General features: G+C 39.0%; 1 non-coding gene across 1 annotated transcript; it reads right to left on the bottom strand.

Annotated features, from left to right (window-relative positions):
• Positions 1–9,791: 9,791 nt before the first annotated feature.
• On the bottom strand, positions 9,792–9,898 carry LOC128128249 (small nucleolar RNA R71). Its single transcript, XR_008226109.1, has one exon. It is a non-coding gene; the product is annotated as a small nucleolar RNA R71 (small nucleolar RNA).
• Positions 9,899–17,317: the final 7,419 nt, after the last annotated feature.

The following is a 17,317-nucleotide window of genomic DNA, read 5'->3' as shown; positions in this document are numbered from 1 at the left end:
CTATATATAGCCTTACAGAATTACTAACGTGGAAAAGGAAAATAACAAAATACTTAGTCTATCCTAAAAAACAGCTAAGTGGGTGACTTCTTCTAATACCCAACGTGCACAACTCTAACAGCTCTAACGTACAGTTTATGAATTAGTCAAACCCATACTCACTCTTCCTTATTCAACCTTTAACTAAAACAACTTAAATAAAAACATCTAAAGCCACAAATACTAATTAATTGCAGCCATGCATCACTGTGATACCCAAGGTTATTCCATGCAAACTCAAAACCAAAATAATCTAGACCTCACTAATAATAACCATAACAACCTGTGACTTAAACCACCTGATTAATCCCAACAGAAACTTCCTAATCAATTGGTTCTCACGCTCATAAGTGAATTCAAATCCTCGGTTGGTATCCCAACGGACCTTCACTAAAGGGAGGCGGTGCTGCTTCGTCCGCTTGACCTCTCGGTCGAGGGTCACTACGGTTCTTCTATGGAGGCAAGGTTCTCGTTAATCTCAATCTCGTCGAGTGGACTTACGAGAGTCCTAACGGAAAGGTACGGTTTCAAGATCGAGACGCAAAGGGTAAAATGTACGTTACTACGCTCGCAGAGTAGGTCTAGTTTGTAAGATACAGGACCGATTCTGGTAAGAATCTCAGAGGTCCTAACCATTCTGGATTCAGCTTCCCACACTCTACGAAGCGTATCAAGCCATTCTCAAAGCAAGACTTCCTCAAGAATTTGGTCTCTCACTTGGAATTCCAAGGTTTCTTGCTTATCTTCCCAGTCAAGGGCCACCCTCTGCTGGGCCAAAGTCGTAAGGGTTTCTGTAATTTGCGAGGAGTTCTGGATGGACTACGACAGTAGGTCTACAAGACCTAGAATCTGGCGAATTTCTGTCGGCATCTTCGGTGTCGACAAATTCTCAATGGTTTTGGATAAATTGCAAGAGTACTCAAGAATTTCCACATCACTAATAGTGTGTCTTAGGAATTCGACTATTCGATTCCAAAACTCGTGTTCAGAGAACTTTGCGAAAGTTTCTCCGAAGGTAATGTTTCCATGTGTTCCTTCTTACTACGAGGGTAGATACATAAGTTATTACAAGGAGAATGACGAACTGATACAAGTAAGAAAGGCGGACCCTATTCATTAAACTCATGAATGCTCTGGGCGTATTGGTCCTATCCGAGGGGTATCACTACGGACTTGAAGTGTCCACATCGAGTTCGGAAGGTAGTCTTCCGAACATCCTTCCTTAACACTCAAACTGGTGATATTCGGATCTCAGGTCCATTTCTAAAAGTAATTCTTTCCTTGCGTTTGCTCAACCAATTCATCTATGCGAGGCAGAGACAACGATTTCTAATGGAAAATCCTGACGGAGTCCTCGATAGCCGAGGTACATATGATGCAATCCGTCGACCTATGGAAGAATAAGACCGGAGCTCTCCAGGGTGAGAAGCCTAGTCTTCCAATTCTATTTCTGTGTAGTTCGCTAAGTTGTCTGGACTGTTCTTGTATCTCCGTAGGTGTTTAGATTGTAGGGCGATCTGGTTACAGGAGTCGTACTGGGTTCTAAGTTTGTTCGCATAACGATGCGATCACTCATAGTCTTGGGCAGTCTCCGTCTTGATGTTCATATCAGAAGTCATACATGGCTCATCATTCGCAGTATCGTGTATATGAGTCGTATATAATTAAGATTGAAAAGGTAGTCGAATAACTGATTCTTCTTTAAGCTTACTCCCCATCGAGGAAAAGAAGTTAAAGTGGAATCATCAATTCTAAACCTGTAGAACCTTGGTTATACATCACCCCTATGTATACATTCTTTAGCGATAAATCAACCGTATGAATCTTTGGATTGAACTTGACGTACTGTACGAGTGGTACTTTGGGGATTTCTTCGGAAAGAAGAAGAACTATGAGGTACTCCATGCATTAGTACTTCGGTGTTCTGATGTGACGGCTTCGCTAAAAAGACGTTTACGAAGAAAGAGATGTATGTATGAAGCTGGTTTTGTGTGGATCAAATTGAATCTAGTCGTATGGTAATGTCAGAATCATAAAGAAACTTAAAGACATTAGATTTGAACATAAGGCGTTACAGACAAAACACAACCGTGCAACCATCAACAGAGTTACAATACTTTAGACTTACTACAAGACTATTGCTGCAAACAAGGTATACTACAAAAGACAAGTATACGCAGCACGAGCATCCCTATACCGACAGGATCCCGCAAAAGATAAGACTCTGGTTTCACTAGTTTTGGATGGTTTATAAGACTGTTACAACGAAATGCCTAAATTACACTAACGTGGGTCCGGAGTAGGTTCTCCTGCAGTTGTGATCCTAAGAATCTTCCCATCTATGCCCGAGTTCTTTGTTATTGGACAGTCCTTCTTGAGGTGTCCAATTTCACCGCATTGGTGACATATCTGGACAGCACCAACAGTGGTGATGGAAGTGAAGTGTCGAGTAGGAGTGACGTGGATACGAGCGTTCTCCTTGTTCATCCACTTTGAAGTTTTCCTTTCATAGGGTCTATTTTTAACACCGCCATCATAAGCCTGGTTGACTCTGATGTCAGGGGCTTGAGTGATGGGTCGTGCCGGTGCTCCATAGCTACGAGCATGGTGCCCTATTTTCAGGCAATTACAACATTGCTTCTCATGGCAAGCCCCATGATGATGGAAACTACACTTATCACACTTCGGGAGTTTTCCCTCGTATGGCCTGCTCGGTACGGGGATGGCAGGGGTTTCCACTTGTTGTTGTTGCATGGCCATCTTTTGGGATTTCTTGCATTCTTTCTGGGCTTGGCGCTTTCGTTTCTTGTTCTCTGCTTTTCGGCTTTATGAGCCTGCGACTGTTACTGTTTGATGACTTCCTGGATTGATACTACGATCGAAATCTTCAACCCCATCATCAGCATTGCTTGCGCTGATAGTGCTACGGTGCGCAAGGACAACTGTCACGGCAGCCATCACGGCGGCTGTAACTGCGGCTTGGAAAGTAGCGGTGTCCATAGGAAAAACCGAGGTTTCATTGTTCGGCTGAATGTTTCCGGGTGACGACATGATTCTGTAATACGAATGATAAGGATTTTGTGAGCGATTCTGGTTGACCCTAGTTGTACTTTGATTGTTCAAGTAAAGAGTAAGAGTATTTTCTCGAAAGTTTCACCTACATCCCTATGATGCAGTCTTAGTACGGATGGGAAGTATGTTCGCGAAGGTTTGACCTACATCCATATGATGCAGTCCTAGTACTGAGTGGAAGTGCATTCATGAAAGGTTGACCTACATCCCTATGATGCAGTCCTAGTAATGAGTGGGAGTAAGTTCGTAGAATGGTCTCAAGACGTTTGTCGTTCAAGCCGAGGTATCGTTGGTTGGTGAATAACATGATCCAACCACTAAAAGAGACTTGGAAATGTCTCCGGAGCTAAATTACTATAGTCCAATGTCTTGACTAAATCATGTTTCAGATAGACTCCAATGAAAGTATGATGAGAGTACTTGAATAAAGACTGACACAGAAGTTAGCCGACTGTCAATATCTTTGATATTCGTGACGTAAAAGTTTGGGAAAATGACCTTGTAAAAGGTCTTACATCATATCCAGAGAAGATAGTCCTTGACAACATAAAGACCTAACCAAAAGTACTTATAGTACAAGATAGTTTCATAGAATATGCCACATCGGGCATAGACAGAAAAACGATTCCTTTTAACAAGGAAAAATAAAGTAAGTCATCTACTACTGGCGACGGTCATCCCTCTGGTGAACTCTCAGTTCAGCTGGTTGGCGTTCCACATCAAGTAGGTGTCTTTCGTACACCCTCTGGCGTACGCGGAGTTCTATGACTTCAGCTCGCGATTCAGCCAGTGCTTGAAGCAGGGCTTCATGATCTCTTTCAAATCTCTCACGAGCATCTTCTAGGCAAATGGTGCGGAGGGTATGCATCCTCGCATTGGTGACAACTTCTATGATCTGATGTAGGGTTGTCCTGCCTTGAATCTCATTTCGGTCCACTCTGTGAACAAGATTGGCAAGATTCTGTCTGCTGAGCCCCCATTGCTCAGGTCATAAAAGCTTCGGTCACCATTAAATGGCATGGGTTGATCCTGTCCTTGGCTCCATGTTTCCAAACATTCCACCCATGGAGGCGTCGGGCCATGAAAAGCCTTACGAGGGTTAGGATTTGGAACTGCAACTGCCTGGGGTAGGTTCTCAATTTCGGGTTCGGAGTTAGCACCGTCCGAAAAGTCTTCATCATGGTGATCATTCAAAGGGATAGGATGATCATTCTCTGGTTCTTCTCCAAACCAACCAGCAATGACTTCGTTCGGAAGGTACTGGTTGCCGTGGGGATGGAGTCCAACCATGTTATCTACGCGAGAATTGGGGTAAGAAAATAATTATTAGACGAACTATCTAGATAATTATTTAGAAAATCTTCATTAGTTACATCACTATTTGTGAAGTGCATACTAGTTATATGTAATCGAAACAGGATAGGCCTTCGAATAAGTGACCTTAACTCCATATTCACAAAGAATAGGGGTAAAGCAAAACTTTCACAGATTCTAAGTCTATAACATACTAGTTACATATTGATGGGTTTTGGCCATATGAACATTCCTATGGGCACATGCAAACCCTAATGCTTGGATCTAGGTTTCTGTAATTAAACATGCTTTGAATCCAAGACTTCTAATGACTAATTAGGTATAAGAACAATACAAAATCAGATCTAGAAGTTTACCTTTGAATCTCTTGTTTGATCTTGTTGTCTTGGAGCTCTAGAGTCACAATTGTCACTCCTCTAATGGCTTACAAACACCAAATAGCAAGAAGGATGATTTGAGAGAGAGGAGAGGGATTAGAAATCGGCCAGGGTTTCTTTGCTTTAGCAGAGGTGCCGATTTCCCTTGCCCTAGGGGTCTATTTATACTTGTAAGGCTCCTAGGGTTTCACCCTTAAACCCTAGTTGGATAATCTTTCTTTAAAGCAATCCAAATCCTTTCCAAAGATAAGCCTTGGACGAATTTGAGGCTATCCCAAGCCCTAGATTTGTCCAACCTCTATCCAAGAAGGATTTACAGCCCAAAGTGTAACTATCAAACAATTGATAGTTTATACCCTCTTATTTAATTAATCTCTTTAAGTCACCAAATTAATACTAATTAATCTATGACTTATATTAATCAAATAACAATATTATTATTCCTTATATTATTCTCATAATATATTAATAATATTTATTCTCTCATAATAAATCATCCTATCAAGTTGCTATGGTGAAGGCAACCCAAAAGGACCATGCACAATCGGGTCAAATACTTGCCTAATATAGTTGCAGCTTTAGACAATATTCCAACACATATAACCTTAGTGTATCCACTTAGCAACTATCAAATTAGTAATGAAGATCCCGTTTTAGTTCTCAAGTATAAAGTACTTATAGTAACACCAAATACTCCTATAGTATTTTAAGTTTAATGTTATGTTCTACTGTTCTCTTTGTGGTATTGTTGGTAAGATTTTAGACTTGTTGCAACCACACAACCACACTTAGGCACATGCTAGTCAACCCTCGGATAATATAATTGATCAGGCTATATCTTCCCAGTTTTGAATATATGTCTCTAAGTCCACCTGTGTTGCCCAACAATCGTAATTCTTTTGTATTGTCCTAGTGACACTGATTTTAGTATGAATGCAGGCACGTATACCAAATTAAATATTTTACTATTTAAAGTATAAACTCTTGGTCAGAGTATTTTAATCCCATTGTATTTATAGTCTGTATATCTTTTATGGGTTGATATACTTAATTCACTATAAACAATGCTTTGATACCAATCTGTCACACTCCAAAACCATGAACGGCGAAAACATTCTGGGGTGGAGGACGTCATGTACAGTATCACAACAATGAAAAGTAGTAAACAAGCAACAACATCATCCATTGCATTAATAATATAATTTTAATACAAGTGTGTTCTTTCAAATTATAATAAACACTAAAGTATAAATCAAAATGAAAGATGAGTCTTGAACGAGCACCATCTTCTCTGAACCTTGCATCGATACATGTCTATGGTTGACATGAGGATACAAGTTATTTTGAAAGAGAGTATAAGCCTTAAAGCTGGTGAGATCATAACTATTAATGTGTCTTTAATTTGTAAAACTTGTAATGAAAGACTTGAACTTGTTTTGAAAGAAAGTTCGTATAAGTATGAAAATGTTTGTAGAACAACTGTAAACGTTTGAAAAACCCTAGAAATCCCTATGATTCCTACTAGTATAAAAGGGAGTCTTCTACCAACACCTAACTGTTCTGAATGTAGCCTTCTACCAAGACCTAACTGCTCTGAATGTAGTCTTCTACCAAGACCTAACTGCTATGAATGTAGCCTTCTACCAAGACCCGACTACTCTAAATGTAGCCTTCTACCAAGACCCGACTGTGCTACTACTATTATTATTATAAGAAATTGTATCCTTTGGTACTAGGATACTCAAATATAATTCACCTCGTCGGTTATGTGAATGAGTCACAAAATAAAGGTAATAATATAAATAACCTAAGTATTACCCTTTTGTACTAGGATAACTAACAGTGTTAATTGAAGACATCCGTAGATGTACATTTACCTCTGTTGCTAACAACTGGGTATAGGAATAGTTAGTCCCTCAAAGTATACCTGTAATGGTATCAACCGTTGACATCCGTGGATGTGCTTTTACCTCTGTAGCTAACAGAGATTCTAGGAATGGTTAATCCCGCAACGTATCCTTTGGTACTAGGATATTAAATCCAATCTATCTCGTCGATTATGTGATTGTATCACAAAGTAAAGATAAGAATGAGGATTATATAACAAAATCTATACATATAAATGTAATATTAACTCATCATATATTATCTATGTAAACGTACTCATGTAAATGTATTCATGTAAACGTATTCCTGTAAGTGTATCTATGTAAATGTACTCATGTAAGCGTACTCATGTAAACATATCTATGTAAATGTATAGTAATGTACTGTGTGTACTAGCTGTAATGTGTGTTCTCTCTCTATCTAGCAAGTATTGACTCATGAATGAACTGACTCATTGTATGACATCGCATTCTAATAATAGGTCTAGTATCTTCCTAAACTACCCATATAGTAGCTTACTAGAAATGTAACTGGTACGTATGAACATGGAAGTATACCCTTGCTACCCAAGGGTATTGAATGAACTGGATGAACCTTTATGACTATATATGTACACATGATATATAACTAATATTTAAACGACCTTCGGACGGATACCCGATACTCCACCAGACCACATCTCAACGGCGAAAAGGAAATAGGGCGGGCAGGCCTTCTTAAGCCTTTAAAACGTTGCTTATATAATGATATGTGCATAATTGGTTCATATTAAGTATACATTATTATTCATTTATTAGCCAAATTATTGCATATTATGGACAAAAGATACTTAAAAGTGTTTAAATTATATTTTCAGTCCAAAGATGAAGCTCGAAAGCGAAAGGAAGCGGGAGAAACAGTTAGAAGATCGAGGATGAAATAAAGAAGAAAAACACTAAAAAAGGCATTGACTCGGCGAGTCTGATCGGCTACTCGGCGAGTCCAATCGAAGAATCGAGAAGATAATGACTAGGGATCCCAGAGAGTTATCATAATACGGGGAATGTGAGAGGGACTCGACGAGTCACCACCTGACTCGACGAGTCGATTCGGATATTTATAGATAACTCCACAGATCGATGGAGAGGAGTTTTGGAACGATTCAGAAGTGTTTTGCTGCGATTGAGAAGCCAGAGAAACCCTAGAGGACGACGAAAGAAGCTAGAATTCAATTCCGGAGAGTAATTGAGGCAAAATTTCATCATTCCACTTATTCTTTTGTTTTATCATTATGGTTAAGCAATTTGACTTTTTTTGTTTGCTGTTATTTACTTCAATTATGAGCTAAAACCTTTAGACTTCTGTTTGGGGATACAAAGTTGACAATTTGGTTTGATTGATTGGTAGGATTAATTTTAAGTTGGTGAATTTTTGTTATTTTAGCTTGCTAAAGAACCTTGTGTGTGAATAATAATTAATTTTCTGTTAATAGGAAGATAATTGATTAGCATGAACATCTATTGATTATTAACCTCATATGCTATGTGATCACTATGCTAGATGTCTAGGATTAATGAATATGAAACTAGAATTAATAAGAAAATTGAGTAAGTCCATGTGCAAGCTTGTAAGATGACCATCAAACAAGAAGTTAATTAAAAGAATAAATTAGTTAACTATTGCAAGTCTAACTTAACCCGAATAATTAATCTAGTGAATTTAATTAAATTAGACAATTGGCCACTGTTTAAGTTAGTTTATTTGTTAAGGATTAGGGTAGTGAATACGAATCTAATCACTTGAATCGGTAACCAACGAAAGAATTAATCCATTGCACCATTACCTTGAAATCAACCATAGAGTCAACCAAGTTGAACTAAACAGAAGTTCCTTTCCAATTATTGAATCTAGTTAAGTCTTTATTTTCTAGTTATTAAATTAAGTAATAGTTAGTAAGTTTCTAGTCTTGTAAAACTAGAGAAAACCCCTACTTATTAATTAACTTAGATAAAATTAGTTTTTAGTTTTAATTTTCCGTTCCCTGTGATCGATACTCTGCTTATTTAGCTATACCACAATTGATAGGTTCACTGCCTTTTGTGTGTTATTTGATAATTAAAAGTAGGTTTAAAACTAAGTGAGTTTGCACACATTAAGTTTTGGCGCCGTTGCCGGGGAACGGTTCTGAAACTAATATTAAATTCTAGTTTAATCGATCCTTTGTGTGGGATTTATCTTACACAAAGTTATTTACAAAGTAATTCAGTAAGTAGAATTAGTTTCAATAAAATTCTGTTTTTAGGATAACTAGAAATTTTTTTGCCTTGAACTCGCCGAGTGCATTCGAGCAAACTCGGCGAGTACATCGTTGTTTCAGTTTTAATTTTTTATTTCGTTTTTGTTCTTTTTACGCGTTTTGTTTCTTTTGTTTTCTTTGTTTACAGTTGTTTCATGACCCGAGGATCTGATACACCTCTGGTCCCCCCTCTTGAAGACCCGGAATCCGCGCTAAGGAAGAGCAAGGGCAAAGCCGTTGGAGAATCTGCCTCTTCAAAGAACTCACCACTCAAAAACTTAAAGTCTGTTTTCAGCAAGAAAAAGAGCAGCAAATCAGGAGCATCCAGTGCCTCGTTGACAATTGAAGAGCCAATTCAAGAAGATATCGAGTATGAGACTGAGGAAGAAGAAGAGCATACTTACGAGCACGAAATCGATTCCGAAGAAGAGTTAGCTATCACAATGGCTAACATTGATGAAGTCCCCATGGGGGAATGGAAGAAAAGGATGCGTGATGACACCGGGCCGGGACTTGTGCAACCTGCAATTCCCGCGACCGCTACTTTCGAACTAAAAGGCCATATTCTCGCCCAACTCAAGGAGATTCCTTTTTACGGGAAGGATCACGAAGACGCTTATAAGCACTTGGACGAAGTGAATGATGTGGCCGATTACTTCAACGTACCGAATGTTCCACGCGAGACCCATCTTCTTCGCATGCTTCCTGTCACATTTAAAGGAGCTGCAAAAGATTGGTTAAAGTCACTTCCTCCCGGATCGGTCACCACATGGGCCAAGATGAAAGAAGAGTTCATAGACCATTTCTGCCCGCCCTCCAAGATAGCCAAGCTAAAGAAAGCCATTGCCAACTTTGAGCAACAACCCGGAGAATCTCTATATGAAGCTTGGGAAAGGTACAAGAGCCTACTTAGAAATTGCCCACACCATGACCTTAATAGCCAACAAGAGGTCTCCATCTTCTATGATGGAGTCAATGTCACCACAAGGCAATTGCTTGATTCTCAAGGCCCGCTCACAAAGAAGGCGCCCCCGGTAATTAAAGAATTAATTGAAGAATTCTCTAAGCACTCTAGAGAATACCACAATCCGAGAAACGAAGTAAGTCGGGGGGTAGTGAACGCGACAAATGATAGCATGGCAGCGGTGATAGCTAAGCTTGATAGTCTAGATCGAAGAATGACAAAAATGGATCAAACAATCCATGCTATTAGGGTAGGATGCAAAAATTGTAGAGGGCCCCATCTCACAAAGGATTGTGATTTGGATTAGAATGGAAATAAGAGAGCTCAAGTCTTCTATTCAAGTGGCGATTGATATGATGAAAATTGGCGGAAACCTAAGAAGGAATGGCTACCATACGAAGAGTATAAGAAGGAAAAGGAGGAGAAATACAAACAGAAGGAGAGGGGACTATACCAAAAGGAAGAACTGGTAGAAAAGAAAGCTGATTTAGAAGAGTTATTCACTAGATTCATAGCCGCGTCCGAAAAAAGACACAATGATCACGATGCTGCCATACACGAGACCAGAAACATGCTAAGGAATCAGCAAGCATCAATTCTCAACATTGAGAAACAGCTGGGGCAGCTTGCGCATCAAGTGAATGATAGAAGACCGGGTCAACTTCCAAGTAACACCAAACCCAATCCAAGAATGGAGAATGTAAGTGTAATAACCCAGCAGTGAAGAAACATTTACAGAAGCACTGAGAATCTCCAAGAAGAAGGCAGAAAAGGTAGAAGAATCAGACCCAGCAAAACCCGATCCGACTCGCCGAGTCACTCCATTAGACTCGATGAGTCCATGCGTAAATAAGAAAACTGTCAGTTCTTTGAAGCCTTATAATCCTCCTCTGCCATACCCAACCAAAGCCATGCCTGCAGAAAAAGTAGAAGCATACAGAACCTTCATGAAGCATGTTAATGCTTTACAAGTTAATGTGCCATTTGTGGAAACAATGCTCCAAACACCTAAGTACTTCAACTTGCTTAAGGGCCTTTTTGCTGCTAGGAAAGATTTGGCTGAAGTCGCGGAAATATTGATGAATGAGCTACCTGAAAAGAAGGGTGATCCAGGAAATATTGTGATTCCGTGCCAATTTGGTAATGAAGTTTTCACCCGAGCATTAGCTGATTCGGAGGCAAGCATCAATCTGATGCCTTTTTCATTCTTTAAGAAGTTGAATTTACCAGAACCAAGGCCGGTGAATACGAAGATCCATTTGGCGGACAAGACGATAATTCATCCACAAGGCGTTTGTGAGGATCTCCTTATAAAAGTTGACAAGTTTATTTTCCCAGTAGACTTCGTGGTTGTTGATATGGAAGAAGACCCCGAAATTCCAATTATTTTGGGGAGATCATTCTTGAACACCGCGTGTGCTTTAATTGATATATGTGAGTCTACATTGACATTAAGGGTGGGTGATGAGTCTGTAATGTTTAAAGCTATTCCAGAGGCCAAGCAAGAAGAGGAAAAGAATGAAGACATCTCATTTATCCAATTGGATGATGAGATATTACAAAAAGAGCTTGAACTTTTGCTAAAAGAAGATCCAACCAAGTTTTTGATACACTCTGAAGAAGATGGAGATGTTAACAAGGACTTGGAGGAGTTAGAAAAGCTACTGGAAGGAGCCAACTTAGAAAGCACCCAAGAATTAATGGAACCCGATCAGACTCGACGAGTCCAGTCGAAATTGAAAAAGACTTAGCCAACTTAGATCTGTTTGTTACTAGTTCTTCACATACCTTGGATTTAGATATTATTCATGATTCTTTAGAAGAACAAACAGCAGAAGGAGGAATGGGAATGAAAGTTCAATACGCCGATGTAGCATGTCTTGATACGATTCCGTTTGAAGATGGGTTGAGCACAGGAAAGGATGAAGAGACAAAGGAAATGAGGGTGGAAGCTGATCATCCATTCACTACTAAACCTAAAGCACGAACCATCACGAAATATGAAGTAATTAAATTTAAAGAGAAGGAGGTGCAAGAGAAGGTGAAAAAGAATGGGGGAAAGAAGAAAAAGAGGAAAAGGGAAGCCCAAGCAGCTGAGGATGATGCTGTGAAAAAGAAAAGAGATGCATTGAAAAGGGCTTACAAGAAGAAGATTCACGCTGACAAAACAAAGTACAAACCACAAAAGACTAGGCGTGCATTCCCGATGCTGGAAGATGACGAGACGTAGACGGGAAGGAGTCCAGCTAACGACTCCTTAAAAAGAAGCGCTTGGCGGGAGGCAACCCGTTATTTAGAGTTTGCTTTCTTTTACTTTTTAGTTTTGTTTGAAAATTTTCCTTTGTTTTTAGATTGTTAATTCTCCAATTCGTCGGACATGTCTGCTTGAGAGTGTGCATGGGATAAGTGTGGGGTGAATTGATTTTTTTTAGATAAATGAAATTTTTTTATGAATTTTTGCAAAAGACTCGCTGGGTCTCACCACGACTCGACGAGTGTATATGGATTTCAGAAGAAGTTTGACATCGCGACCAGACTCGCCGAGTCTGACCCCAACTCGACGAGTCGGTATTATTTACAGAAAAAAAAATTTGAAATTACTTTTACAACCGGTAACTAGGGTTTTAACCCTAATGAATCAGTTTCTTTTCACATACACACTCGCCGTGCGCCTCTCTCTCAACTCTCTCTCAAGCATTCAAAGTGTTCTTCAATTTTTCTTCAAATCTTTCAAGTACCATCTAAAAAGGTAATGAATTTCTTCTTGTTTTCTATTAAGAACATGATTATCAGGCCATCTATGATAGAAATTGCATGAAAAAACCCGTTTTTGAAAAGTAGTAAATTTCTAGGGTTTTGATTTTTCATGAATTATGTTGTTTTGAATGGTTATTCTGGCCTTAATACCTTAATAATATGTGTTTAGACAAAACCCTTGACGTAATTTCTAGGTTTTATGGTCCAATTTCCATCGACCCACCGACTGACTCGTGCAGTTCGTGCGACTCACCGAGTCGTACATGGACTCGACGAGTCGAGTCGGGAAACATATGCGAGACGTTTTCTTTAATTATACTCTGTGTTTCTGGGTTTTGTGTCTTTGTTTTGCAGAAATCATGTTTAGAAGGGGGCAAAGTTCCAGTGGTCACCAAGGGGACTTTCCTTGGTTGAATTTCCCACAAATCGAGTCCGCTTCAACATTGCGGAAGTGGAAGAAGAAGTTGGTTGACATAAAGAAGAAAGAGATCTACGTGCCCAACCGGATAGATTGGGATTGGTTGCAGAGTGTACGCTATGAGGAGGATCTAGCTCCTTATCTTTTAAAGGAGTTTCACCATGAAGGCGAAATAATGATTTGTGACGGGTGGAGCCGGGTCTTCCGTATTCAAGAGCCGGTTTATTTGGAGCTGTGTTTGGAGTTCTTCTCCACGGTATCTTTCACCGGGGGAGTGGATGCTTATCACCCGTCAAGCTTTAGTTTTTGCCTTGGGGGAGAATTTCATCAATGCTCTGTGGTGGATCTTGCCTGTCGATTAGGGGTTTATGATCAGCCCTTGGTCTCAACACCCATGTTTCGGGCCTTTTTGGCACAAACCCATATGGTGTTTCCCGAAGGAGTTACAAGCGTGGGCTGGTGGAATACAATTGGTAACAAGGTCTATATTCAGAAGTCGGCACAAGAAGGGAGCATTCGATCCCCAACACACCGCCTCATCCATCGTCTCATTTCATCCACCATCAACCAAAGGAAGGATGATGACAAGGTGTCTAACCTTGATGTCTTCTATTTGTGGAGCATTATTACACCCGACGTTTTTTGCAATATTCCTTGGTGTCTAGATTCATATCTCTCGGAGGGTGCGGTCAAGGATCGTAAAACTTCTTGAATCAACGGTGGGATGTTTGTCACCCGGTTAGCCAACTCATTCGGGTTGATGAACCGCGGTGCATGGAACTTCATGACGATGGTCCCTACACCTCCATTCAATCCAATTCTTTTCCGGAGAGCGAGGATTATTGAAGACTATGGTGGTGGCCATTATGCCATCCCAAATGATGATCCAGTTGTTGGTCCCGAAGCATCGGGGAGGAGGGTTCGTTCGAGATGAGAGCGGGATGTGGAGGAAGAGCCGTCGGTGATTCCGGTTGAAAACGAAGAAGTACCAATGGATTGGTACAATGTGGAGATGAGGCGGCTACAAGATCAGATGGCGCGGAACTTGAATTTTAGCAACCAATCACATATACGACTTTTCGACCACTTTAACATTCCGCACATCGATGGTGGTAACTTTCCATATATTCCATCATGGGAAGAGGTGATAAGTGCAAGAAGAAGTGGTGCGGGAGGAAGTGGAGCAGGGCTAGATGATGATGATGATGATGAGGAGGAGGATTGAGTTCTTTGCATTTTTATTGAACAATTTTCAATCTTTTTATTTTTGTTTGTTTTTATTTGGTTTGTTTAATGTTTTTTTTAGAACTTGCTTTTGATGTTTATTTGATGTTTGATGCTTTGTCAAATTTTCAGAATTGAATTAGGAGTGCTAGCTTCAAAAGGGTTTAGAATCATAGAATCAAAGTGAGAAAGAGAGTCAAGGAAGAGGAGCGTTAAAGTTAAATTATTGAGTCCGGTCCTTAGAGATGTTGGCAAGGGAGTCTAGAAGTGAATAGAAAGTATAGAGAGTTTATTGGAAGCTGGATCAGATACAGAACGCTATTATTTTCATTCAGTGACCAACTCGTCAAGTGCATTAAACTGACTTGACGAGTCGCCCTTAATTCTCAAAAATCCGAAGATTTCCCGAAGTAACTTGACGAGTCTTGTATATACTCGACGAGTCGTTTGGTTTCATGTCGAAGGGGCTGCGAATTTGATGCTGGCTAGAGTACCACTTGACTATCTATTCTTTCCATATTAATTTTTGAAGATCTTATACTGTTTTCCGCGTATTTGGAGCTACCCACACGAGAATTGACACCCAAGGAATGGATGAGTTTTTCCCATGTCTAAAGTCAATTGAATTGGAGCTGGAAAGGAAGTGATCAATCTATCGACTGCTATCCCAGGGGAGTTCTTTCCAATTCCCTCTTTATTTTCTTTTTATGTTTTTATCATGCATAATATGCAATGAGGGCATTGCATAAAATAAGTGTGGGCTAGGGGGTTGGTCACATAAATAAATAGATAAATAGAAAAGTTAGAATCTTAGTTTAGGTTAATTTTAAAAAAATTTTGCATACCAAAAGTATTACTTAGGATTTAATTTAGAAAATTTTGGTAAAAGTAAAATTAGGATTCCATGTTAGAATTGTGTGGATAATTGCATGAAAACCCAAATGTTTAGTTGAGCCTATATACGTTCTAGTGCATTTGTGGCTTCCTTATTCCAGTGAAATCATGGGACAAAAACACGACCCTGCTCGGCCCGAGGGATGCAATATGTTTAGCAGCCTAAACCTGAAATGTATCCAGGAAGATTGTTATCGTTAGCCAATAAAGGTTGAGATTGAGCGCCCCTGCTTAAGCATGTAGGGATTTGAGTGAAAAAAGTGAGTTACATGTTAAAAAAAAGAGAGGATTACAAGAAAAGTTTGAAGAATTTTTGGAGCATCAAAGTCAAATATGAAATTAGAAGATCAAAAATTCCAAGAAATTCAAAAATTTGAAGATACCAAAAATCAAACAATAAAGGTGGAAGGTGGTGAATTCAAAGAGATCAAAGATCAAATTATTAAAGGAAGTGAAGAATTCCAAAAGAGCTCCATAGTAGTATCGAAAAGTTGTAATTCTAGATTATGTATGCTTGGGTTGCTCAATTAAAAACACCTTGAGGGTAAGAGGTTTTCTGCGGATGGATTCAGAGGGTTGCATAAAATGAGTATAGTTCGGGGTGAGTGGGCAAATGTTTATGAGGATTGTGAGTATTTGGAGTATGGGAGGTCTTTAGGAAAAATTTTAGACACAAATGCATGCGTTGCGGTCTCGGCATAATGGCTGGATTAGATTGGAGTTGTCATATGTGATTCTAATATGTTTAAAATTTAGTTTTGCTTGGGGGCAAGCAAAAGACAAGTGTGGGGTATTTTGATATGTGTATAATATTAAGTATACATTATTATTCATTTATTAGCCAAATTATTGCATATTATGGACAAAAGATACTTAAAAGTGTTTAAATTATATTTTTAGTCCAAAGATGAAGCTCGGAAGCGAAAGGAAGCGGGAGAAACAGTTAGAAGATCGAGGATGAAATAAAGAAGACAAACACTAAAAATGGCATTGACTTGGCGAGTCTGATCGGCTACTCGGCGAGTCCAATCGAAGAATCGAGAAGATAATGACTCGGGATCCCAGAGAGTTATCACAATACGGGGAATGTGAGAGGGACTCGACAAGTCACCACCTGAATCGACGAGTCGATTCGGATATTTATAGATAACTCCACAGATCGATGGAGAGGAGTTCTGGAACGATTCAGAAGTGTTTTGCTGCGATTGAGAAGCCAGAGAAACCCTAGAGGACGACGAAAGAAGATAGAATTCAATTCCGGAGAGTAATTGAGGCAAAATTTCATCATTCCACTTATTCTTTTGTTTTATCATTATGGTTAAGCAATTTGACTTTGTTTGTTTGCTGTTATTTACTTCAATTATGAGCTAAAACCTTTAGACTTCTGTTTGGGGATACAAAGTTGACAATATGGTTTGATTGATTGGTAGGATTAATTTTAAGTTGGTGAATTTTTGTTATTTTAGCTTGCTAAAGAACCTTGTGTGTGAATAATAATTAATTTTCTGTTAATAGGAAGATAATTGATTAGCATGAACATCTATTGATTATTAACCTCATATGCTATGTGATCGCTATGCTATACTAGGATTAATGAATATGAAACTAGAATTAATAAGAAAATTGAGTAAGTCCATGTGCAAGCTTGTAAGATGACCATCAAACAAGAAGTTAATTAAAAGAATAAATTAGTTAACTATTGTAAGTCTAACTTAACCCGAATAATTAATCTAGTGAATTTAATTAAATTAGACAATTGGCCACTGTTTAAGTTAGTTTATTTGTTAAGGATTAGGGTAGTGAATACGAATCTAATCACTTGAATCGGTAACCAACGAAAGAATTAATCCATTGCACCATTACCTTGAAATCAACCATAGAGTCAACCAAGTTGAACTAAACAGAAGTTCCTTTCCAATTATTGAATCTAGTTAAGTCTTTATTTTCTAGTTCTTAAATTAAGTAATAGTTAGTAAGTTTCTAGTCTTGTAAAACTAGAGAAAACCCCTACTTATTAATTAACTTAGATAAAATTAGTTTTTAGTTTTAATTTGCCGTTCCCTGTGATCGATACCCTGCTTATTTAGCTATACCAC

Source organism: Lactuca sativa, chromosome 8, assembly GCF_002870075.4.
Source record: "Lactuca sativa cultivar Salinas chromosome 8, Lsat_Salinas_v11, whole genome shotgun sequence".
In the NCBI taxonomy this organism is placed as follows: domain Eukaryota; kingdom Viridiplantae; phylum Streptophyta; class Magnoliopsida; order Asterales; family Asteraceae; genus Lactuca; species Lactuca sativa.
The sequence above is the reverse complement of the archived record's forward strand: the minus strand, read 5'-3'. Positions and strand labels throughout refer to the sequence as shown.